Consider the following 24,769-nt stretch of genomic DNA (forward strand, 5'->3'; position numbering starts at 1 on the left):
AAATCACCTGCTTTTTTTTCTTGAGATATATATATACACACACACACACATTTTTTTATGGTGGCATTGGTTAACGAAAGCCAGTAAATTTCAGCTGTACACTTTAACAGTAAGGCATATATATATTTACACTGTATGTTCAACTCCCATAGTTATATTCCTTTCTGTCGCCACATATTTGACCCCCTTATCCCATACACTTCCCTCTTCCCCACTTCCCCCTACCTTCTGGTAACCACTAGTCTATTGTACATGTCCATGAGTCTCTGTTTGTTTGTCCTGTTCACTTGTTGCTTTTGGGTTTATATACCACATATAAGTGATATCATGTGATTTTCAACTTTTTCAGTCTGGCTTATTTCGCTTAGCATGATTATCTCAAGGTCCATCCAGGTTGTCACAAATGACAGTATTTCATCTCTTCTTATGGCTGAGTCGTATTCCACAGCTTCTTTAGCCAATCATCGATCGTAGGACACTTTGGTTGCTTCCATGTCCTGGCCACTGTGAATAATGCTGCTATGAACATCGGTGTGTAAATATCTTTTCAAATATAAGTTTTCAAGTCTTTGGGGTAAATATCCAGTAGAGGGATTGCTGGATCATACAGTAGGTCAATTCTTAGTTTTTTGAGGAACCTCCATACTGTTTTCCATAGAGGATGCACCAATTTGCACTTCCATCAGCAGTGTATGAGGGTTCCTATTTCTCCACATCCTCTCCAACGTTTGTAATTATTTGTCCTGTTGATTATAGCTGTCTTAACATGTGAGATGATATTTCATTGTGGTTTTGATTTTCATTTCCCTAATAGCTAGCGATGTTGAGCATCTTTTCATATATTTGTTGGCCATTTGTATGTCCTCTAGGGAGAAGTATCTGTTCAGGTCCTCAGCCCATTTTTTTTTTTATTGGATCATTTGTTTTTTGTTGTTGTTATTAAGTCTTATGAGTTCTTTGTATATTTTAGATATTAGGCCCTTATCGGAGGCATTGCTTGCAAATATATTTTCCCATTCGGATAGTTGTCTCTTTACCTTGTTGACAATTTCTTTTGCTGAGCAGAAGCTTTTTAGTTTGATGTAGTCCCATTCATTTATTTTAGCTTTTACTTCCCTTGCCTTTGAGGTCAAATTCATAAAATCCTCTTTAAATCTAAGGTCCTTGAATCTAGTTCTTCTGTTTTCTTCTATAAATTTCACTGTTTCAGGTCTTATATTGAGGTCCTTAATCCATTTTGAGTTAATTTTGGTGTGTGATAATAGACAACAGTCTAGTTTTATTCTTTTGCAGGTGGCTTTCCAGTTTTCCCAGCACCAAGAGGTTTTCCTTTCTCCACTGAATGTTTTTGGCTTTTTTTGTTGAAAATTACTTGCCCATATAAATATGGGTTTACTTCTGGATTCTTGATTCACTTCCACTGGTCCGTGTATCTTTTTCTGCCAATACCATGCCATTTTAATGACTGTCGCTTTGTATTATAATTTGAAGTCAGGCAGAGTGATGCCTCAAGCTTCGTTCTTTTTCTTAGGATGGCTTTGGCAATTTAGGGTTTTGTGCTTCCATACAAATCTGATGATTTTTTGGTCTATTTTTTCAAAAAGTGCAGATGGAATTTTGATGGGTATTGCATTAAATCTATATAATGCTTTAGGTAATATGGTCATTTTAACTATGTTGATTCTTCCAATCCAAGAATACAGAACCTCTTTCCACTTCTTTCTATCTTCTTTGATTTCGTTTAATAGGGTCTTATAGTTCTCATTATATAGATCCTTCACATGTTTCATTGGATTTATTCCTAGGTATTTTATTCTTTTTGTTGCAATTGCAGAAGGAATTATTTTTTCTACTTCTATTTCTGACACTTCATTATTAGAGTATAGAAATGCTATGGATTTTTGAGCATTGATTTTGTATTCAGAGACTTTACTGTATTTACTTATTGTTTCTAATAGTGTTCTTGTGGAATCTTTGGGGTTTTCTATATAAAGAATCATGTCTTCTGCAGATAGTGACAGCTTGACTTCTTCATTTCTTATTTGTATGCCTTTTATATCTTTCTCTTGCATGATCGCACTTGCTAGGACCTCTAACGTTATATTGAATAACAGTGGCTATAGTAGACAGCCTGGCCTTGTTCCTGATCTTAGAGGGAAAGTTTTTAGTTTTCACCATTAAATTTAATGTTAGCTGAGGGTTTGTTGTAGATAGCCTTCATTATGTTAAGGTACTTTCTTTCTATACCAATTTTGTGAAATGTTCGGATCATAAATGGATGCTGTATGTTGTTGAAGGTTTTTTTCTGCATCTATTGATATGATCATATGATTCTTATTTCTTAATTTGATTATATGGTGTATCGCATTAATCAAGTTGTGTATGTTGAACCATCCCTGTGCCCCTGGGATGAAAGCCACTTGATCATGTGTATAATCTTTTTAATATGTTGCTATATTCAGTTAGCTAGTATCTTATTTAGGATTTTTGTATCTGTGTTCATGAGAGATATTGGTCTGTAGTTTTCATTTTTTGTGTTATCTTTACCAGGTTTTGGTATCAGGGTAATATTTTCCTCATAAAATTAGTTGAGAAGTATTGTCTGCTCTCTGATTTTTTGGAAAAGTTTGAGGAGAATAGATATTAAATCTTCTTTGAATGTTTGGGAGAATTCACTAGTGAAGCCACCTGGTCCTGGTAGGTTTTTGATAATTGTTTCAATTTCCATAATGCTGATCAGTCTATTTAGATTTTCCAGTTCTTGATTCAGTCTAGGAAGATATATTTTGCTAAGTACTGGTCCATTTCTTCTAAGTTATTAAATTTGGTGTTATACGCTTTTTCATAGTATTCTTGTATGATTTAGTATTTGCAGTGTCTGTCATAATTTCCTCTCTTTCATCCCTGATTTTGTTTCTCTGTGTCCTCTCTCTTTTTTCTGTAGTGAGTCTAGCCAGGAATTTGTCAATTTTATTAACTTTCTCAAAGAACCAGCTCTTTGTTGCATTTATTTTTTCTATCATTTTTTTGTTCGTTTGTTTGTTTTCAATTTCATTTCTTTCTGCTCTAATTTTGATGTTTTCCTCTGCTGACTTCTTTGTTCTTCCTTTTCTAGTTTTTTAAGATGAAGTGTTACGTTGTTTATTTGGGCTCGTTCTTGTTTTTGGAGATAGGCCTATAATGATATGAACTTTCCTCTTCTGACTGCCTTTGCCATGTCTTAAAAGTTTTGATATGTTGTACTATCATTATCATTCATTTCTATGTATCTCTTGATCTCTCTTTTTATTTCTTCTCTGATTCAGTTATTCTTCAGTAGCATGTTGTTTAATATCCATGTATTTGGGATTCTTCCTGATTTCTTTTTGCAGTTGCTCTCTAGTTTCAAAGCATTATGATCAGAGAATGTGGTTGGTATGATTTCAACCCTCTTATATTTGTTGAGGCTATCTCTGTGTCCCAGTATGTGGTCAATCTTTGAAAATGTTCTATGTGCACTAGAGAAAAAAGTATAAGCAACTGTTTTGGGATGGAAGGCTCTGTAAATGTCAATTATGCCCAGCTGATCTAATTTGTCATTTAAGGATGCTATTTCCTTATAGATTTTCTGTTTGGATGATCTGTCCATATCTGACAGTGGGGAATTTAGGTCCCCTACTATGATAATGTTTTAGTCTATTTCTCCCTTTAGTTCTGTTAGTAATAGCTTTACATGTTTCGGGGCTCCCTGATTGGGAGCATAGATATTAATAAGTGTTATGTCTTCTAGGTGCATGATTCCCTTTATCATTGTGAAGTGTCCCTCAGTATCTTTCTTTACCCTTTTTATTTTGAAGTTTATTTCATCTGATTTTAGTACCGCTACTCCCGCTTTTCTCTGAATGCCATTTGCTTGAAAAATCATTTTCCACCCTTTCACTTTGAGTCCATATTTGTCTTTGGAGCTGAGACGTGTCTCCCAGAGGCAGCATATGGTTGGGTTTTATTTTTTGATCTATTCTGCAATTCTGTGCCTTTTTATTGATGAGTTCAGTCCATTTACATTTAGGGTGATTATTGAAATATGAGGTCTTCTTGGAGACATTTTATCTTTTGCTTTCTGGTAGCTCAGTTTTTCCATCGCTTCCTTGTCCTTGTGTTTCTGTTTTCTTTATTTTGGCTGGTTTTTGTGGGTTTTCCTTCTGGTTCTTCTTGTTTTATGTTATATACTTCAGGCCTGAATCTTCGGTGTGTGGTTACCATTACGAATATTTAAAGGATAGTTATATATATACAGTCATCTATTTTCTTGTGTGTGTGCCTTATCTCTATTCCCTTTTGTGAATCTGGATTTGAATCCTCCCCTTTTCAGTCATTGTTGTCTCAATTTGTCCCTATGTATGCTGAACATTCATTACTATCTTGCTATAGCAATTCTTTTTTTATTTTAAGCTTATAATGCCCTGTTCCTGGTAAGGGTTGCACTTCTCTGCTTTTATCAGCCTGCTAATCACCTTACTGTTAATTATGTATTTCTTTTGTCATTTTGTTTTAGGTGAGCCAACCCCTTTCAATATTTCCTGGAGTGCAGGCTTCATAGTGGAGAATTCCATCAATTTTTGTATGTCTAGAAAGGTCTTAATTTCTCTTTCATATCTAAAGGAGAACTTAGCTGGATACATTATTCTTAGCTGGTCCTTCTATCATGTAACAGTATGTCACTTTAGGGCAGTGTGAAGTCTTTGTGGAGATGGGCAACACTGAGAACAGGAAAACAAGTGGCATGGACAGAATTTCATACGATACTCTTAAAAATGATTTCATCTGTAGGAAATATTAAATTCCACTCCTTTCTTGTTTGTAAAGTTTAAGCTGAGAAGTCTGAAGATAATCTAATGGGTTTTCCTTTATAGGTACCATTTTCTTTACCCTGGTTGCCTTGATAATTCTTTCTCTTTGTCAATAATTTTTGATAATTTTAATATAATTTGTCTTGGAGAAGGCCTTATTGAGTTGAGATAATTGGGTGTTCTGTTGAATTCTTGATTCCAAGCTCCATCCCATTACTTGGATTTGGGAAATTCTCATCAACTATTTGTCTGAAAATACTTTCTAGTCCCTACTCCTTTTCTTTGCCTTCAATAATGCCCATTATTCTTATGTTTCCTTTCCTGATGGTATCAGCTTGTTCTTGTATTTCTCTTTCATTATTTTTCATTCTTTGGTTTCTCTCTTCCTCCTTCTAATTTATTTCTAGATTTCTTTCTTTAATATTACTGATACTTTTCTGCACTCGGTTGGCTATATTTTCTAAGCTTGCTATTTCATTTTTCAACTCTTGCAGTGTGTTTTTTTAATCTCCAGAAGATCTATTCTGTTCTTTTTGAGGGTTTTAATTTCCTTTGTAAAGAATTCATTCTGCTCATTTAGTTGTTTTTTCAATTCCTGAAATTGTTGATATGACTTGTTTCAGATCTCACTGAGTATTTTCAGAAATACCATCCCGAATCCTCTGTCATTTAAGTTGTCTGTAGCCTTATTTTCTGGAGATTTTTCTCTTTCTTTCCGACCTGCCTTGTCACCTTGGTTGTTCATGGTGTTTAATGGACTACTTCTCTGCCTGGGTATTAATAGAAGTGTATTCTGCTTTTTTTCCAGAAAGATTTATTATATAAAAGTCTCTCTTTAGCCTGTTGCAAAGAAAGTGCTTTTCTTTTGGTTTCCAGTAGGTGGCATCTAAGCTTCTTGCATTATATAAAGCCTTTGTAATGCTTTTTTTTTTTTTCCTTATAGATATTTAATCGTGCTGACTACTCTCAGTCTCAGTCTCTGTCTGCGTTAGTGACAGTTTTGGTAGCATTTGCTCAGATTCTCCTGGGGCTCCACGTTATCAGGTCTCAGAAGATATGATTGGAGGGGCCCTCTGGGTTGGGGGTTAGGGGCTGTGGCTCAGCCTCAGTTGTGCAACTCTGGCTGGTAAAAATCAACTGTTGTGTCTCTGCTGTCCTGCTTCTCTATATTCTTCCTTGATGACTGGGCCTTGCTGCCGGCGGCGTGAAGCTCATAGTACTTTCAGGCAGGGCTGTTCAAGGAACTCGTCGCACTTTCTCCCCTCCTTCTCTTTCTATAGGTAGCTCTGGTGGCTGCAAAGAGCAGCTTCTTTATTTCCCTCAGTCCACCACCCGACACCTGGGGTTCTGACCAATTGTAGTTCTTTTGCGGAGATCCCACGCACAGACGTGCTGGTGTGTAGTCTGGGTGTTTTTGTTGAGTTTTAGATGTTCATCTTATTGTTATTTCAATGGGAGGGTTCTGGGAATGTCTCTCACTCCACTATGTTTCTTCAAACAGAAGATTCTATAAAATATATTTTATTATTCAGATTCAGGTATACAGATATTGGAATAGTTTAGTAGATTTATGCCATTTATCTTTAGATTTATATATTTTACCCATATTAGAATTATTGACTTTTTTAGCTAAATGTCGACTCTACTACAAAATCAAGTCTAGTTTTATTTCACAAGTAGTATTATATTAAAAATTTGAGAAAGATTGGAAAAAATGGGACTTTCATAAATGTTTTAGATTTTCAATAAGGCTTTAATTTAATTTAAAAATGTTTATAATTTAAAAAGAAAAGATTCTTGATGGATGCCAAAAGACTAGAATAACCCAGATGTTATTATTTATTTGCACAATCCTGGAAAATGCGAGTAAACTTTCCAGCCCTCATTTGTCTTATCTATAAAGTGAAAGAGATATAGTAGTTAAAGTCTAAAAAGACTGTTTTCACTTCTAGATTTTAACTATTTAACTCATTAATATATTTTTAAGTAAGTAACATAATGCAAAGTTACAACACCTAAAAGAGTAATGCTTATATAAGTTGTAAACTAGAATAGTACTTAGGATACTATACTGTTTAGTAAAACACCATCCATATCCTTGATAAAACAGGGAGAGTTTATCTCAAAAAAAAAAAAAGACCAACAAATCCCCTGATGCTACTTTTAAAATTCCTGGCAATGACTAGTTTTGCAGCACTTTCTACCCACTCTGTCCTTCTAAAATTTCTATTATAGGAAATAATATATTACTATAAGGTAATTCTATTTTGCCCTCCTGCGTAACCCAACCAAATGGATGTTTTAACATACTATCAAAAATATATTTACTTTTAACTCTATGACAAAATTATAGTAATCATAATAATAGAGTAACAAAATTTTCCTGAAAGTTATTTTACAATTATTATTTTTTCCATTTACTTTTCTTAGAGTCACCACTTGAATTGAACTCATACAAGATTCTTTTACAACCTCATAACTTAGGGCTCTTTTTCATACTCATCATTATATTGGAGTTATTTTATTATAATTTCTTCCCTCAATAAAATTAATTTCTAACAATCCTAGCTATTTCTAATGCACAGTATCTGACATTCATACAAAGAATCCTCAGGACAAACAAAAGCAAATGGTAGTTGTGGGAGATGAGATAATCAAGTATAGAAACTGCTGGGTCTTTGATGATTCCTAGATCTACTTGGAGATGGGCCTTCCCAATTCAAGAGGAAGAAAGGAATGACGAGGTGTGAGGCAAAACAGAATCTCAAGGAACAACACACATAGAAACTGGAAAAGAGCCGTTGGTTATAATATGAGTGGAAAAGGGACCAGGGACTCACACTTGGTTTGCCAGTAAGGAGACTTAACTTCAAGACTAGTAGAAAGTTCTGAAAATTATCTCATCTTGTATACAGAGGACCCAAGAGCTAGGGTTCTAGGTCTCAGTGTATGGGCACATAATTGAGAATTTAGGATCATCAGGAGCTAAGATTTATTTAAGGAAAATACATAAATCTATAGAGGAATCACAGGCTCCAACTGAAGCAAAATAATACCATCATGGGTCATTACTAATGTTGAAGTCCAGCACAGTTTTAAAACTGAAAATGTAAAGACAACAAATATAAGAGGACAGAGACATGGAATTGAAAGTGTCTTAAGAAACTAATCAGAAGGCATTATTATTTCATTTCATTGATGAGGAAAGTTAGGCTTAGACTGTATAACACACTAGCTTAAAATAATAATTTAGAGGCAGAGATACAATTATCTAACTGAGATTCACTAAGTCTTTATATTCATTCAAAAATAAAATATTCTCTAACACCTCAGTTCTAGTTGGAACTCAGCTCTGGTGCTTATCTATCCAAAATCAAATGATTGAAAGTTGATGTTAGTCTATTCTTTTATATTTAGTTTTTAACATAGAAGTTCTCTGACAGTATCAGTTGTACATTTATCATTGAAGAGACGTCTTTGTGTATAACATAAGTAACTTTTTGCTTCAGTTTAAAAGCATTCACATAGTTGTATCTTTTGTGAAAAAAAGAGAATGGCTCTTAATTCTTTCTTCACAATAAAATGTTAGTTAAATAGCAATTTTAAATTTAAATAAAATTCTATTTTTTACATTTTCAAATTTTAAAAATAACTTCTAATTTTCATTGTGTAATCACTTCAGTATTTTCAAAATTTCCATGGCACTTTCCTTCTTTTCAAATATGGAATTAAAAGATATATACTACTTCACTTTTTTAATAATTTATTTTATATACAAAGTCAATAATTTTTTCTTAATATTATTTAAAGTATTTCTGAGCTAGTTTAAGGACCAACTACTTTATTAGGTAAAATTAATGAGACAAACTTCTAAATAGAAAGCACAGTGTCACTCTACCAGTTATGTCATGATTTTAGCAGTTGATTAGATATTAACACAGAGTTATTTGAAAACTTCTGATGACTTTGGGATGTCAATCGATTTTCAAAAGATCTCATTTTAAAAACTTTCTATAAAATCAAGAATAAGTGATCTGCTTGTTTCTCGCTCCCATCTTTTCTCTTTTCTATTACTTCTTCTCTGGCATCAACATTTTCTTTCAAAATTGGCATGGGTTTAAACTCTTACTAAATTCAGAAAATAAAGTTTTATCTTATTTCAGACCAGAATACAGAAATATTTAGTATAACACAGTAAATTTCATTACTAAATTAAATATCTAGATTATCTAAAAATGGGGCATTTTAAATGATTTTTATACTCTATGACATCCTGCTATAATATAAACAAATGCATTTTAAGTAAAAAGGTAGAAGTAGGCTAGTAGTTTTCTTTCCTTTCTCTATTTTAAAACATTAACTTATTTTTTCAAAATAGAAGGTAAATCATGAACTATAATGTGGTACCCGCAGTAAGCTAAATTACTAATCTTCTGCTGGCCAATTTATTCTGTAGGTATGGAGTGAAGTAAATGTTAAAACTTGTTTTTTAAGAGAGACAATGAGCAAAATGAAAGCTGGAGAGAAACATGTTATTATCACTCCCCTTCCTTTTTCAAACACACAGAGAGGAAAAACGTCTTCTCATCCAAAACTTGTATTCCTTTTCAGCTTCACTGGCCTCCAAGTACATATTTTTGTGAGAGGTTTGGAAGGGGATCCAACATAGTATGTGATTCTGCTGACAACATGTAGCCGAGAATTGGGAAAGAAATGACACTCCTTTGGACCAGAGGGCTGCTTCTCTTTTTCTGTATTTAAAAACCTAACATATGTCTGACCTTGAAGGGGCAGCTTATTTACCACATCATTCTATGTTCTCAGAAGGGGAAAAAAAAGTATGAATTTAATTATATCCTTGTCAAGAGGTAATTCCATCTCAAAAAATTAATTTTCAGCACTTTGGAGTTATTGCACATTAAAAAATATAGTCACACAAAAAAACATGGGTGGCCTGTCACAAACATTATGAAACTATTGACCTTACATAGCTTCATCTGCACAACTATTGATTTTTTTCTGTCTTTATTTTGACATTTTATATGATTTCATCTAAGATTCATCACTGTGGAAATGTCAGGTTTAAGGGTGTGCTTTTATTGTTTGGGGAGAGCAATCTTAGAAATGGTTTACTACTTATCTATTAGAGGCAGTAGGCTGTATTCATCAATGTTGAAATGATTCAGCATCAAGTTATCACACTTATTTTTCCAGACATTTTCAGATTGCTCTTTTTACCCTCCTGAGAAGTGAATTGGGTTGTCACTTTGGGTTTTAGATGTCAATAATTTTTTAACTGGGCCTTAAAACACTAACCCCATGAAAACTTTTAATTTTAGGACTCCTGGGGTATGAGTAACTGTTAACACAATACAGTTTCTTTGGAGAAGGTAATGGGACTCTAAGACATTTCTAATTACTTGGGATATAGTAAGAAATCAATATTTAATGCAATTTTATCATATAAATGTTTTGTCTTGTCCAAATTTTTAAACTAGATTCTTTATGTTGTCTTCCCCCAGCACCATGGGATATATATGAAGTTTTAAAGACTTTGAAAGGAGTCTGTGACCAAAATATCTGAAAATATGTATCACTCTTTTGCTTGGCCAGTTTTTTTTTAAAATGACATTTGCAGTGTATTAAAAAATAAACCAAAAATAAATATAAAGAAAGAAAGAAAGAATAAACCAAGGACTTCCATTGAACAGCAAGTAATTTATGTGTAAATAGGTTGACTTTTATTAGTATAAGAATAGAAAGAAGAGTCAACAAATTATTTGTGTACTATAGACTTATTTTCAAACCAATCAACATCATGTAAAAATCAAATTTCTAGGCAGAACAAGCTACACAATTTGCAAAGCTCAGTGTAAAATGAAAATGTGGAGCCTTTTGTTCAAAATTATTAAGAATTTCAATAACAGCAAACATTAAACTAAGTGCAAGACCCTTTTAAGTGTTGGACCCTGTGTGACTGCATGGGTTGCATGCCTGTGAAGCCAGCTGTTTCCAGGTCCTAGCCATGAAATTTTAACTTTCTAATTCCATAAGCTAATGAAGAAGAACTCAACCACTTTACACTGCAATTTTCCTTTCTAAAGAAAGCAATCTCAAACTGAAATAATCCATATACAGATTCACTAAAATACCATTAGCTAACTAAATATTTTTTAAAAGCTAAAATATACAAAACATTTTGTTTCAATTATTTTTAAGGTCTCTGAATTAGAGAAATGTTTTAAATGTTGTACTACTAGCAAAAATAAAAATAAAATAAAAGTAAAGCAAAAGTAAATTGCACTTAATCATTATTATGTTAACATTTCCTGTTTATGGGAGGCAAATATAAGAGCTTCACATTTGTGTACACACATTTTCAGAAAAATATACTGTTAATGAAAATGGCCGTACACACATGGTGACTTTTAGAAGTCAGTTATCCACTATTTTCAAAACGACACTGCTTTCCATGGCAAATAAGAAACTATTATCTGGGCTTTATGTTCTCAACCACTTTCTATCAAAGCAGTAAAAATTGATTTAAAAGGAAAGAAAGCACTGCGATATAACTATATCTTATTTATTAATGAAATATTTTCCTATTGGCCAGAAAGAAATGTTACTAGATGAGATACTATGCTATAAAATTCCCTGGGAGATTTATTCCATATGATGCTTGAATTCCAAGTATTTGCAATGATTTAAAACCAAGTCACTGTACTGAGGTACAATTACATTTTTAGTGGCATGTGTATTTTTTTTCCTTTTAATTGAATGGAAAAATTAAGATTTTGTTTGAATCTTTAATGTTTTAATTATAGCATTTGATTCAGTGAAGAACAATCCTCTTAATGAGATCTGGCCTACATAATGACATTGCTCAGTGTATTATTTAACTAATCAGATTTTTCTTTCAATCCCAGCATTTACAACTTTCTTTTACATATTCAAAGCAGATGATGTTATGCTAGCATGTGTGTTAATGTTAATTGAAGCTATTCAGGTGGATGACAAAGAAAATTAGACCCCTCAGGGTATCATCTTCTCTTGTAGTTAAAAAAAAAAAGCTTTCAAGAAGTGTGTATAAATTTGAACAAAATATTCTACTCCATGTGCTACTATATCTTTTCTAAGCATTTGATCATGTAATTGAGAATATTTCTGATAAGATATACTTCACATAAAAAGAGTTAAAATAATGAAATGGGTTTATAAAAAGAAATTCCATATAAATTCTGAAAATATAATTTTGACTATAAAAGAAGGAAAACATTTTATAATAAATTGATTAATTTTGTTGAGTAAAATTTTATTCTAACAAAAGAAGAAAATACAAAGTAGGAAAAAGATAAATGCATATGTGAAATGAAAAAAGTAATTAAACATATAGGTAAACCACTTATTAACGAACTAATGCGAGTTATGTTTAAAATAAAGTATATACACTTGAGAATGGGGGATGGGAAATACTGGGAGGAAAAAACTCATTGATTTAGTTAATGTGTCAAATGGTCATATTTATATAAATCAGCACCCAGATCTGTTTCTAAATCATAAGATTTTAAAAAACACTACGTCCATAAAACTTTTAATTTTTTTTTTTACTCTATGGAAGAGATAACTCTAGAAATCTGTCTTCCAAAGCAAGTATTTAATTCTATATTCAAATACGCACATAAAAAATACTTTAAGAAGAGGTGTGAAAAAATTGCAAAATGTAAATGCTATCTATTGACTTCAAGGAAAATAAAACTGAAAAGAAAATAAAGTCTTTTCCCCAATAGCACAATAAGCAGAAAGAAATACAGTTTCAAAGTACAAGAGAAAATACATAGAGCAATATTTTAGTGGAAATAGTGAAAGCTGAATAGAACTGAGAAAGTATAACAAATGAAAAGTAATTTGCTATCTGCTAATCTAAGAATTATAAAGTTCATTATTCTATCATATTTCACTAGAATTTTAAGCTTCCAGGAATCTCCTTTCCTCAACTCTGTTTATTAAAAACTTTAGTGTATGTTGTTTTAAGTTGCAAAGAGTTCTCCATTACCAGAGAATGATTCAAGAGATAGGAATGACTGAAATATAAGAGATTCAAGCAGTATGGTAGAAATATATATAAAATATCATATATAGTGCATGTATGTTATACTATATGATAAAGACTGCTACTGATCTGTGCCAAAAGTGAAATACTGAAAGTTTTACCTGAGTCACTGTATTTGAAATAATTTGTCACTCTCAGAAAATTCCAGATGGCACAAATATGAGAAAATTCAATCGACATATTGTAATCTAGAAAGTCACATGAAATTTCCTTCATTTATATCTGTGTCCAATGATTGAGTTTTATTTAAAATATAGACAGAGAAAGGCAACTTTTGCTAGTTGCTTTTTATAGAATTGTATACAACATTTAGAGTACTCTGTCTTTGACACTGTAAATCAGCCAGTGTTCTTTTTTCAGCTAATCACATTAAACAATATAAATCTTTCCTTTTTATTCTGAATAAATGGTCTAGCTAGCCCAGTAGTGACCATCAAAGAGGAAAAAGAATAATCAAGAAAATAATCTAACCAAGATGGGAAAATTACCCCATCTGCAGAGATTTAACTGCCCGCAGCCCATTTCTGAGGAAAAATCGAATTAAGGATACTCCCTTAGAAACCACTTAGAATTTAAGAAGAATAAGCGTTTATAACTTGAGGTGGAAATGTGTGCTCTTTACAGAAGTTTCAGTGTTTTAATCTTTAGTCAAGCAAACAGTATTGGAAGAAACTGGAAGCATACAATCATGAGACAGCACTTTCCCACAGCAAAAGACAAAATAATTTTAAACAAACTGTTGAACTGCTGTAATTGTGGGAAAGAGCACTGGAAATCTGGTAAGATTTTTTTTTTTTTTTAGGTGAGGAAACCCTTGGTTGACCTCACAGATTGCAAGGACCTTGTCAGCTTACAATCCTTTTTATTTTTTTTATTTTTTACGTCTACAGCACCTGGTCTCCCTAGGTGGTCTCCCATCCAAGTACTAACCAGGCCGGACCCTGCTTAGCTTCCGAGATCATATGGGATCGGGCTTCTGAGATCAGATGGGATCGGGCTTGTTCAGGGTGGCATGGCCTTAGACTCTTATGAGATTTTTAAGAAATATTACTTGCCTCATTGCAGGTCCTCTGAAATTAAATGAGAAAAAATGTCTTAATTTGCTTTAAAACTGCCTAACTAATTCACTGACGCTCCTTAGGCAATGTTGTGTATCAAAGCTTTATGAATTCAAACAAACACTTATACCACTAATTTCCCTATTATAGAGTAGCTTCTCAGTGGCAAGTGGAGAGTTCAGACTTCCAAATACTGCAGATAGCACTCTTGCCATTGAGACCATCAGACTTTGTTTTATGAGGAAGGTTGAGCCTAAAATTCTTATTGTCACTTCTAAATCCAGCTACATTTTGAATGAACCAGGAAAGCTCACTGCTAAAAGTAATAAGCAGTAAATTATGTTATAAAAAATACAATTACTTTTTAATGTAAGTAGCCCTTGTCTATTTTATGTATTTACTAACTATAAGTTTGTATATTAGATTTTCTTAAATGCAATTCTTCTATACCTTCCTAGAAAAATAATTCATCAATTGCCTTATTTGAAATGCACTTTTAGATTTATTTTGCACATATTCACATAAGTAAAGATTCTGTTTTTTAATAAGGTATTTTACTTTTGTGTTGTGAACATGAAAATACATAATTATTTCACAATTTACATGCAGTATGTCTCCGTATAAACAGTGAAGTAAGTGATGAGTGAAAGGATTTCCAGATTTATTTTTAAAATATTTATTTATTAGTCCATTTAATAATAACAGTGATCTCATTACGTGCCAACATGAATAACATCTTTATAAAAACAACTATATTTTCCAAAACAAAACCATATTTTCATATTAATACAAAATCACATGAGCAGCTCACTGCCAGCGTTAATTTTACATAAACACACTCTTTGAGGCTGAAGCAAACCTGACTGGTTTTCAATGTGAAAATAAAATATAAAAACTGTTCTTGGAGTTATTTCTAAACAGAATTTGTCTCTAATCGTCATGTAACAGAAATGTATATATAAATCAGATTCATCAAATGAACTTTTGGTCTTTTTTGCCTTGTTCTGGAGAGAAGAAAATAGTATATGAGCATCCCTTATATCGTGTAATGTTTCACCATGGTAATAGATTGAAATATTTAACACAGGCTTTGGAGTCAGGCTGATCTAAGTATATATCCTGACTCTACTATTTAATCCTTTGATGACAAGTTACTTCATATCTCTGTAAAACAAGGATGGCAATACTTACCTTAGTATAATTCCTATGGTTAAAAGATGTAAGAAGAGCTTTTCACAAGGCCTAGGACAAAATCAGAAATGTATTGCTATGAGCCCAGGCCACAAAAGAGTAAAAGAAACAGCACATATTGCAGAGACAGATAGCACCTCACTGCTTCCCCTGAGGGTCCCATTGCTCATGACCCTGCCTGACAGAAGCAGCCTACATCCCAGAATGAGCAGCAGGACTGAGAGGTGATCAGGTCGCCTTCGCTGATTCCACAGAAGGGCATACAATCGAATGGCGCTCTGGTGGTTTAGCTCCCATTTAGCTGTTTAAGAACCAAACCTCTTTTTCTGTGCCAACAAAAGTCACAGGCTGGGCTGGAGCCAGCTGGCTTGTCACAGAGCTTTGGGTCTGTGTGAAATAGTGATAACTTAAATATTTTTTTCCAAATGAAATTTTAAAATAGATTAAAAATTTTGAGATGAATATTTATACTCTTTAAGGATAAGTGCTACCAAAGATAAGACTCTTATTCCAAGCAACATAGCTTATGGACTATTTAGTTTAAATATTGAGGAATTTTACAGTGGTAAAAACTGTTATTCAGGCAGTTCCTGACCAAAGGCCTTTGTGTATTTATAGACAGTCTCTGTGGCTCTTGTACTCACATACCCACCCATAGTTGAAGTCATCACTGTCACCATCATTGGTGCTCTGTCAGTTGGGATATGAACATGTAGAAATTCAACTAAGTGACAAGCTGGTTGGGTGGGGAGAGGCAGGTTTGGTTTATGTAAAAGTTCAATGAAATCATCAAAGACCCAGATTCTTTCTGTCCAACTGATAAGCTCAGCCTGTCAGCTTTTGCCCTCAGGTTTTTTCCTTCATGAACTCAAGATAACTGTGGAAGCTCCAATCATCACATTTTTCACACAGGCATGTCCAAAGTCTGGAAAGAGAAAGTGGATGTTTTATGTATTAGTCTACTAGGTCTGCCATAACAAAATACCACAGACTGAGTGACTTAAACAACAGACACTTATTTTCTCACAATTCTGGAGGTTAGAAGTCTGTGATCAAAGTGCTGTTTCGGGGGAGAGCTCTTTTCCTAGCTTGTAGACAGCCACCTTCTTCTCACTGCCTTCTCACATGCATTTCCTCAATGCTAGAGTGGAGAGAGAGAGCCTGCTTGCTTCTCTACTTAAAAGGACACTAGCTGCATTGGATTAAGACCCTACTTACGACCTCACTAAACCTTTATGACCTTCTTATAGGCTCTATCATCAAACGCAGCAATATTAGGATCAGGGTTTTAACATATGAATTGGCAGGGTTAGGGGAAGATATAATTCAATCTATAACATCTTACTCAAGTCCCTTTTAAAGTGTGAGAAAAATCTTTCTCAAAAGCGCAACATCAACTTCTTCTGAATTAAGTCATTCACTAGTAAGGGGGATAAAATTAGCATGACTGTTTAACTGACAGAGCCAGAGTGGGCCCAGCCTCGCCTTAAGCACCTGAACTCCCAGGAATGAATGAAATCTGAATTCATTAGCAAGGACTAAGGAGAAAATGCCTGTGTAGAGGTAACCAACAGCATTGGGCACAGTGTCTGTCATAAAAACAAATTGGAACTTTAAGAGCATTTAAATTCGAGGGGGTTGAGGAGGGGCCTGAGAGAAAAGAAAACAACTTGAAAGAAGAGCTGGCTCCACACCTGGAGACTCTTGTCATGTTACAGTGCTGTACTTTCAGACAAAAAGATTAGTATTTTCTCTCTCACTGCCTGATTTTAACATATATTAAATTTAACATTGTTTTACATATATTTCAATTTCTTTGACTTGCATTGATGACAACGATTAAAGATTAATTTTAAAAAGACATATATTCTCTTCTCTAAAGTATCTTTCTATGATTCACACCTTCATATATTCATATTAATTCAATAAATTTAATTTCCCCAGATACATTGCTGAGAAAAATTTCACTGACAGAGATTTCTTTTTTAGGAGAGGGTGAAACAATAGGTAATTGTGAAGAAAGAATCATTGTAGGACAAAAAGTGTTGGCCTGCAGAGAGGACACATGTGGAACTAAAACGTTCCAAGAGTTTTAGAAACTAGGGAAAGGAGCATCAGAATATAAAGAGATATGCATAAAAGAATAAAAATTTGCCTGCAATTAATTTTAGTCAAAGAGCAGACTTTGACTAAGAGAGAATTTTTTTTCTTCCTTCTACTTCTTAATCCATATAATCCTATATTCACAGAATCAAAACTCAAAGAAAATGTACTTTGTGTGTGTGTTTTAAAATAAATATTACCTCTGATCCCCATTTTTTTTAATCGAGGTATAATTTACCTACAATAAAATTCATCCTTTTTAATTTTAGTTTGGCGACTCTTAACAAATGTATACAATTGTGTAACCACTACCTCAGAACACTGCTACCAACTTATACAAGTTCCCTCACGGCCTTTCGCAATCAATCTTTCAGCCACAACCTCAGCCCTGGCAACTGATGTTTTAATTTCTGTCTGTATGGTTTTGCCTTTTCCAAAATGTTGTACAAATGGAGTTATATAGCGTGTGGCCTCTTAAGTCTAATTATAATGCTAGACTAATGTTATCGCATATATCAGTAGTTTGTTTATTCTTATTGTTGAGTAGTAGTCCATCGAATGGATTTTCTATAATTTGTTTATTCTCCAGTTAAGGGATATTTGGGGTTTTCCTCCATATTGGGCTTTTTAAATAATATAAAAATGAAATGAATAATAAAATGCTCAAATACAGTGTTTATACATAAGTTCTCAATTCACTTGGGGAAATAAATACCTGTAAGTGGAATTGCTGTATCGCATGATAAGTGTGTGTTTACTTTTATAGGAAATTTCTAAATTGTTTTACAGAATGGCTTTATCATTTTGCTTTCTCATCAATGGCCTATGAAAGTTCTAGTCTCTTCATGTCATTGTCAACATTTGCTATTGTTTGCCTTTTTAATTTTAACTATTCTAAGGTGTGTAGTGGTATCTCCTTGTGACTTAAATTTGTATTCTCTAATTGTTAATGATGTTATACAGACCTTGGAAAGGGTATCATGGGTTCTATAGGAGAAAGAGAAGGAGAAAGACAGGGAGAGTAAGAGAAGAGAAGAAAGGAAAAGAGGAAAGAGGGAAAGAAGGAAGGAGAGAAGGAGGGAAGGAAGGAAGGATAAAGAAAAGGATTAGATTTTGTCTGCCAAATGGCAAATAAATGTTTGAAATCTAAGCAGGAACATAAGTTCTGGATTTTTAATCCAGATAAGCCAAATAGAAAAGTTAGGGAAAGTAAGGAGGAATGGGCGTGTTTATAATTAAATGATACTAAGTTTTGTCTTAGATAAAATGTATAAGCTCCCCTAGGGTAAGAACCATGGTTTTTTGTTCGCTATTACATCTCTGGTTCTTATTATGGAGTAAATGTGCAAAAAACTATTTACTAAATAAATTTAATAAATAAACTCATAGAATGAATATTTTGATTTTTTGTTTTGGGTTCAGGGTACAATCATGTATTCATTCACACAACAATTCTGATAAGGGTAATACAGTATATGAAACTGACTCAGAGGCACCAATGGAAATGAATTTGAGGCTGCCTCTACTAAGTTCCCTAAGGAGCAAGTATTTGGAGGGGGAAATGGCATGTTTATAGATTCTTAGAGAAAGTACAGTTGTTAGTCATTGCCTTTGAAAGTGGTGTTGCAGCTTTCTTGCTAAAATTTGCATGCTTTTTGAAGTATTTTATCAATTGAAAATACTCTTCCCATAAACTCTAGTATTTCTGAAATGAATTTCTATGTCAAGTACATTTTTCACATTTAAAAATTGAATTAAAAATTGAATCTTTTTGAAAGCCATATATCAAGGCAAAATATTTTTAATTGAAGAATCAAGTTTCAAACACTATGAGTAATCACTCTATGGTCTTATCTGATTTTCTGAAAATTTGTAATACCAACAAAACTGCTGTCCTTTGTTTAGTGCACTGATAAACATTTCGGACTTAATTTTGAGCAATCGTATTTTGTGTTTGTATATGAAAGAAAATTATTTTACATATGTTCTTTCTATGCTAATATTAAAAAGATTAAAATAGAATAAAATGACAATGTAGACTAGAATAGATTCCTTATAAAAAACAGAATTCCATAGGCTAAATATTGCTTCTAAAATTTTACATTATTTTTGAAAAATATAAATTTGATCATAAAGATTACCCTGATATTGTATTGTAAATTCAGTTGGCTGTGATACCCATATACTGACTCTGGACTAATTAGTTGATTTTATAAATTGTTTTTTCTTGTCTTAGTTCAAAGTTTAAGACCAAGTGAATGTGCATGCATATTAAAACTTGGCAGAAATAAATGTCAGATCGTTCTAGATTTAATCTTATTTTCTTTTAAGTTATTTAAAAACGTGCTTGATTCCACATGTGAAATAGACCGAATATTTTTTGATTTCATAGTAACTTTTTCAGGTCACTTGAGAATCGTTACAATATTTAAAAAAACAATTTATCATTATCATGCTAAAAAAGCATTTATTAAGCAACTAATTGTGTGTAACTGGGCTAGATGAGCACAAAGATAGTTACATAAATGAAATTTATGAAATGAATAAATACAAGAAACTAGAGGAGTTATAAAATATTAAATATATTAATATCAGGAAGGTTTCTTACCATGCGCTGATCAAAGATATATCCATTAAGTTGATCATACAGTATGTCATAGAGCAGGAGTGTCTGGGAGCATCCACAATTCAGAAGGGACTCAGATGAGTAATCACAGGTGTTTTTTCTTTGATGGATAAGAGAGTAGTATTTATGGAAATAATGTCTAAATAAATCATGGTTATGCCTCCCTCCTTTGCCAGTTTTAGTTTAGTTATAATGGTAATATAATTTTACAAATGGGTAATTACTACAATTAATTAGAATATCTTAACAAATGAGTTAAACATTTCAGTAGCTTTTCTGGTACTTTCCTAAATATAGATCCTGTAAAAGGAGTTTATAAATCCTAACATTTATTTACTACTTATCTGAATGTTGAAACATATTTTCCACTAATGTTTCATGTAGTCTTAAAATTGATCTTGATATAAGTTTTCATGAATTATTAAAATTCTCCTTCATTTTATTTTATATCAAAATTTCACTTTACTCTTATAAAAGGTTTCTATAAAAGTGAAAAATATTACCTTAAGACTTATCTGTGATCAAGATTTTACTTTTTAAAAACTTCAAAGGTCCATAATATGAAATGATACAAATCAAAGTTCAGGCCCATGGTAAAGCTTTTGGGTAAAGCGAATTTCAAGTATGTGAGTAATGCTTTGACAATAATAAGTGTCTATGTAAGAAACGTCCAAACTTGTATAGAATTTTTATAAAGATTTATTTGAGCCAAACTGATGACATGCTGGGAAGCATGACCTCAAATGCTCTGAACAATGAGTTTTGCCATTCTTTTTATACATTTAGAGGGAAGGTAAGGAAGGTTACATGAAAGTGGGGGAAAGCAGGGTAAGGAAATCTCTATGACTAGATAGTTAAGATTCTGTGCTCCTTTGAGGGTAGTTATGCCTTTGAGGGTCTGAAAAAGAGGATTACTCCAGATAGTTTAAAGGCCTATTAAAGTAGATGTATAAGAACAATGGACACTGCTTGCTGAAGGCAAAAAATAAACCTTTTCTAGGTCTGAGGTGTGGCTTCCCACCAAGACCTTCTCAGTTAGGAATTTAAGATCAGATTATCCTGAGAGGTTACTTTCGGTCATTGAACTTGTGGGATTTATCACAGAGTTCTTTTGTTGTTCACACCAGGTATACTTATTTTTTTCCTCAGGTTAATGTACCATTCCTTACAAATGACATTTTCAACATCATCAACCATTATTTATTGAGGCAGAAAGATAGAGCACTGTGCAAAACAATAGTGAGTCAAAGTGATGTATAATATCTTCTACAAAGTAGCTACCATTTTATACATGCAATTCCTTTGTGGTTTCAGAGTTGAATTAAAATAAAAGAATGAGTCATGGAGAGAAAGCATAAAAATTGTGGCAGACACAATCGCTTGACTACCACAATGCATCCTTTTTTTCTTACCATTATAAATGCAATTTTCTTCAGGCAGAAATGTGCCCAACCCGAAAGGAAGGTATCATTTTTGCCTAAACTAGTGCTTTCAATGAAACTTTTGAAGTGGAAAGCCTTCATTAAACAGGAATTTTTGCAGATAGTATCATGTTTACTGTTCCTGGCCCCAACAAATTCAAGTTTAGTTTAATATCTCAAGCACAGTAACAATTAAAAAAAAAAAAAAAACCCTCAAAGTTTTCTAAATATTCCTTAAAGAGTAGCACCACTTCCAGCTGAGTAACAGTAGTCTAAATAAATCATGATTATGCCTCCCTCCTTTGCCACTTTTTGTTCTAAGCAGTCATATGACCTATTTCTTATTGATGTTACATCAAGATAATTATTATGGGCAGCTTTGGGGAAATTTTTCACTTCTTGACAAAAGACGTAAGCATTCGGGAAGGAGCTTTGCCTTGTCATTTCCACCCTTATAGCTTTGGATACTATTGAAAGAGAAGGGAATAACTGGAATGTTAACAGCAGCTTTATTACTCTGAAGCAAAAAGCCTGACCGTAAAGTCTTCACACTGAGAATGGTGGAGCTGAAGAATAAAAATCTGTAGGCCCTTGAAGACATCACTGCTAGGAAGATGTGTAAAGGTTTTTATTAAGGCTTTTTCAGCTAAGTTATCCATTACTGCAGATTAACAACAAAACACAGAACAACTTAAAAGACCGATCTAACATATTTCTTATATTGAAATTTTTCTTATAGACTTCATTTTTAGCTTATTTTACAAATACAGGCTTACTCATGAAATATTGTGGGTTCAGTTCAAGACCACCACTGTGACCTTAGCTGTGATAAAGCTAATATCACAGTAGTTGCACACATTTTTTGGTTTCCCAATGCATATAAAAATTATGTACACATCATACTGTAGTCTATTAAGTGTACAATAACATTATATCTAAAAAAATGTACATACCTTCATTAAAAAGCATTCTGTTGCCAAAAATGCTATCATCTGAACCTTCAGTAAGTCATAATCTTTTTTGCGAGTGGAGGGTTTTGCCTCTATTTTGATGACTTCACTGATCAAAGTGTGACTGCGAAATGTTGGGGTGGTTGTGGCAATTTCTGTGCCACATCAGTTGACTCTTCCTTTGAGTAGTTTCTCTGAAGCATGCAATGATAGTATTTATGCATATTTGAACTTCTTTCAAAATTGGAGTTAGTCCTCTCAAACCCTGTCACTGCTTTCTCGACTAAGTTATGTAATATTCTAAATCCTTTGCTGTCATTTCAACAATCTTCACAGCATCTTCACCAGAAGTAAATTCCATCTCTAGAAACCATTTTCTTTGCTCACTCATAAGAAACAATCCATCCATTAAAGTTTTATAATGAGATTCTAACAATTCTGTCACATCTTCAGATTTCACTTCTAATTCTACTTCCCTTGCTGTTTTAACCAGATCTGCAGTTACTTCCTCCACTGAAGTTGAAATCAACTTCTTCCAAACTTCCATTAATGTTGATTTTGACCTCTTCTCATGAATCATGACTGTTTTTAATGGCATCTGGAATGGTGAATCCTTTCCAGAAGATTTTCAATTGACTTTACCCAGATCCATCAGAAGAATCACTACCTATGGTAACGATTGCCTTAGGAAATTGATTTCTTAAATAATAAGACTTAAAAGTCAAAATGACTCTTTGATCCATGGGCTGAGAATGGATGCTGTGTTAGCAGGCATGAAAACAACATTAATCTCATTGTATATCTCCATCAGAGCTCTTGGGTGACCAGATGCATTGCCAGTGAGTGATAATATTTTGAAAGAAATCTTTTTTTTGAGCAGTAGGTCTCAACAGTAGGCTTAAAATATTCAATAAACCATGTCATAAACAGATGTGCTGACACCCAGGCTTTGTTGTTCCATTTATAGAGCACAGGCAGAGCATAATTTGCATAATTCTTAAGGGCCTTAGGATTTTTGAAATGGTAAATGAGCATTGGCTTCAACTTAAAGTTTCCAGCTTATTAACCCTTAACAAGAGAGTCAGAGGGTCCTTTGATGCTGTGAAGCCAGGCATTGACTTCTCTCTAGCTATAAAAGTCCTAGATGGCATCTTCTTTCCATAGTAGGTTGTTTCATCTACATTGAAAATCTTTTGTTTAGTGTAGTCACTTTCATTTAGTTACCTTAGCTGAATCTTCTACATTAGCACTTGCTGCTTTACCTTGCACTTTTATGTTATGGAGACAACTTCTTTCCTTAAATTTCTCGAACTGATCTCTGCTAGCTTCAAACTTTTCTTCTGCAGTGTCCTCACCTCTCTCAGCTCTCATGGAATTAAAGAGGGTTAAGGCCTTATTCTAGATTAAGCTTTGGTTTAAAGGAATGATGTGGCTGGTTTAATCTTCTATCCAGACCATTAAAACTTTCTCTATAGCTGTTTCACATTCTTATTATTCATGTGTTCACTAGAGTAGCACATTTAATTTCCTTCAAGAACCTTTCCTCTATATTCATAACTTGGATACTGTTTGGTACGAGAGGCCTAGCTTTCAGTCTATTTTGGCTTTTGACATGCCTTCCTCACTAAGCTTAATCTTTTTTTTTTTTTTTTGATTTAAAGTGAGAGACATGTGACTCTTCCTTTTACAATGATTAGAGGTCATTGTAAGGTTACTCACTGGCCTAATTTCAATATTGTCATGTGTTCAGGGACTGGAGAGGCATGAGAAGATGAAGAAAGATGGGAAACGGCCAGTCAGTGGAGTAGTTAGAACACACACAACCTTTGTTGATTAAGTTCGTCGATTTATGTGGGCATTGTTCTTGGCACCCAAAAACAAATACAATAGTAACATCAAAAATCACTGATCATAGATCACCATAACAGATATAATAATGAAAAAGTTCAAAATATTGTGAGAATTACCAGTATTTTTGATAATTATATATTTGACACAGACTCAAAGTGGACAAATGTTATTGGAAAAATGGTGCCAGTAAACTTGCTTCAACACAGGGTTGCCATAAATCTTTAATATGTAAAAATGCAATATCTGTGAAGCTCAATGAAACACAGTACAATAAAATGAGTTATGTATAGTGACTCCAAGAAAAGTATTGTAGAAAGACCACAATTAAAAAAAAAAAAAAGCAAATTAGAACTATTTATTTTAATGTTTTATGAAAATAATATATTTGTATACAGTGGGTATTACCTTAAGACACCTTAGAGGACACCTCATCACACATCTTGTCCAATTCCCATCATTTTCTTCATTATTTTTTATTATAGCAGCTTCTTCAAATTGTACAAACTTAGCCTGAACACTTTCATGATATAGAACTTAATAACCTCCAAAGCATTCTCATTTTATTTTTGGACAGCTGTCATCATTAGAAAATGTGCCTCCTCCGTCCATTCCAAATCAAATTCCCTATTA

The 24,769-nt window shown here is 33.2% G+C and overlaps 1 protein-coding gene and 1 pseudogene across 1 annotated transcript in view; one reads left to right on the forward strand and one right to left on the reverse strand.

Annotated features, from left to right (window-relative positions):
* Window positions 1-24,769, forward strand: part of EPHA6 (EPH receptor A6) — an 809,212-nt gene that overhangs the window by 422,581 nt on the left and 361,862 nt on the right.
* Window positions 13,821-13,963, reverse strand: LOC112472139 (annotated as a pseudogene).

The sequence above is a fragment of the Pteropus alecto genome, unplaced genomic scaffold (genome assembly GCF_000325575.1).
Source record: "Pteropus alecto unplaced genomic scaffold, ASM32557v1 scaffold379, whole genome shotgun sequence".
In the NCBI taxonomy this organism is placed as follows: domain Eukaryota; kingdom Metazoa; phylum Chordata; class Mammalia; order Chiroptera; family Pteropodidae; genus Pteropus; species Pteropus alecto.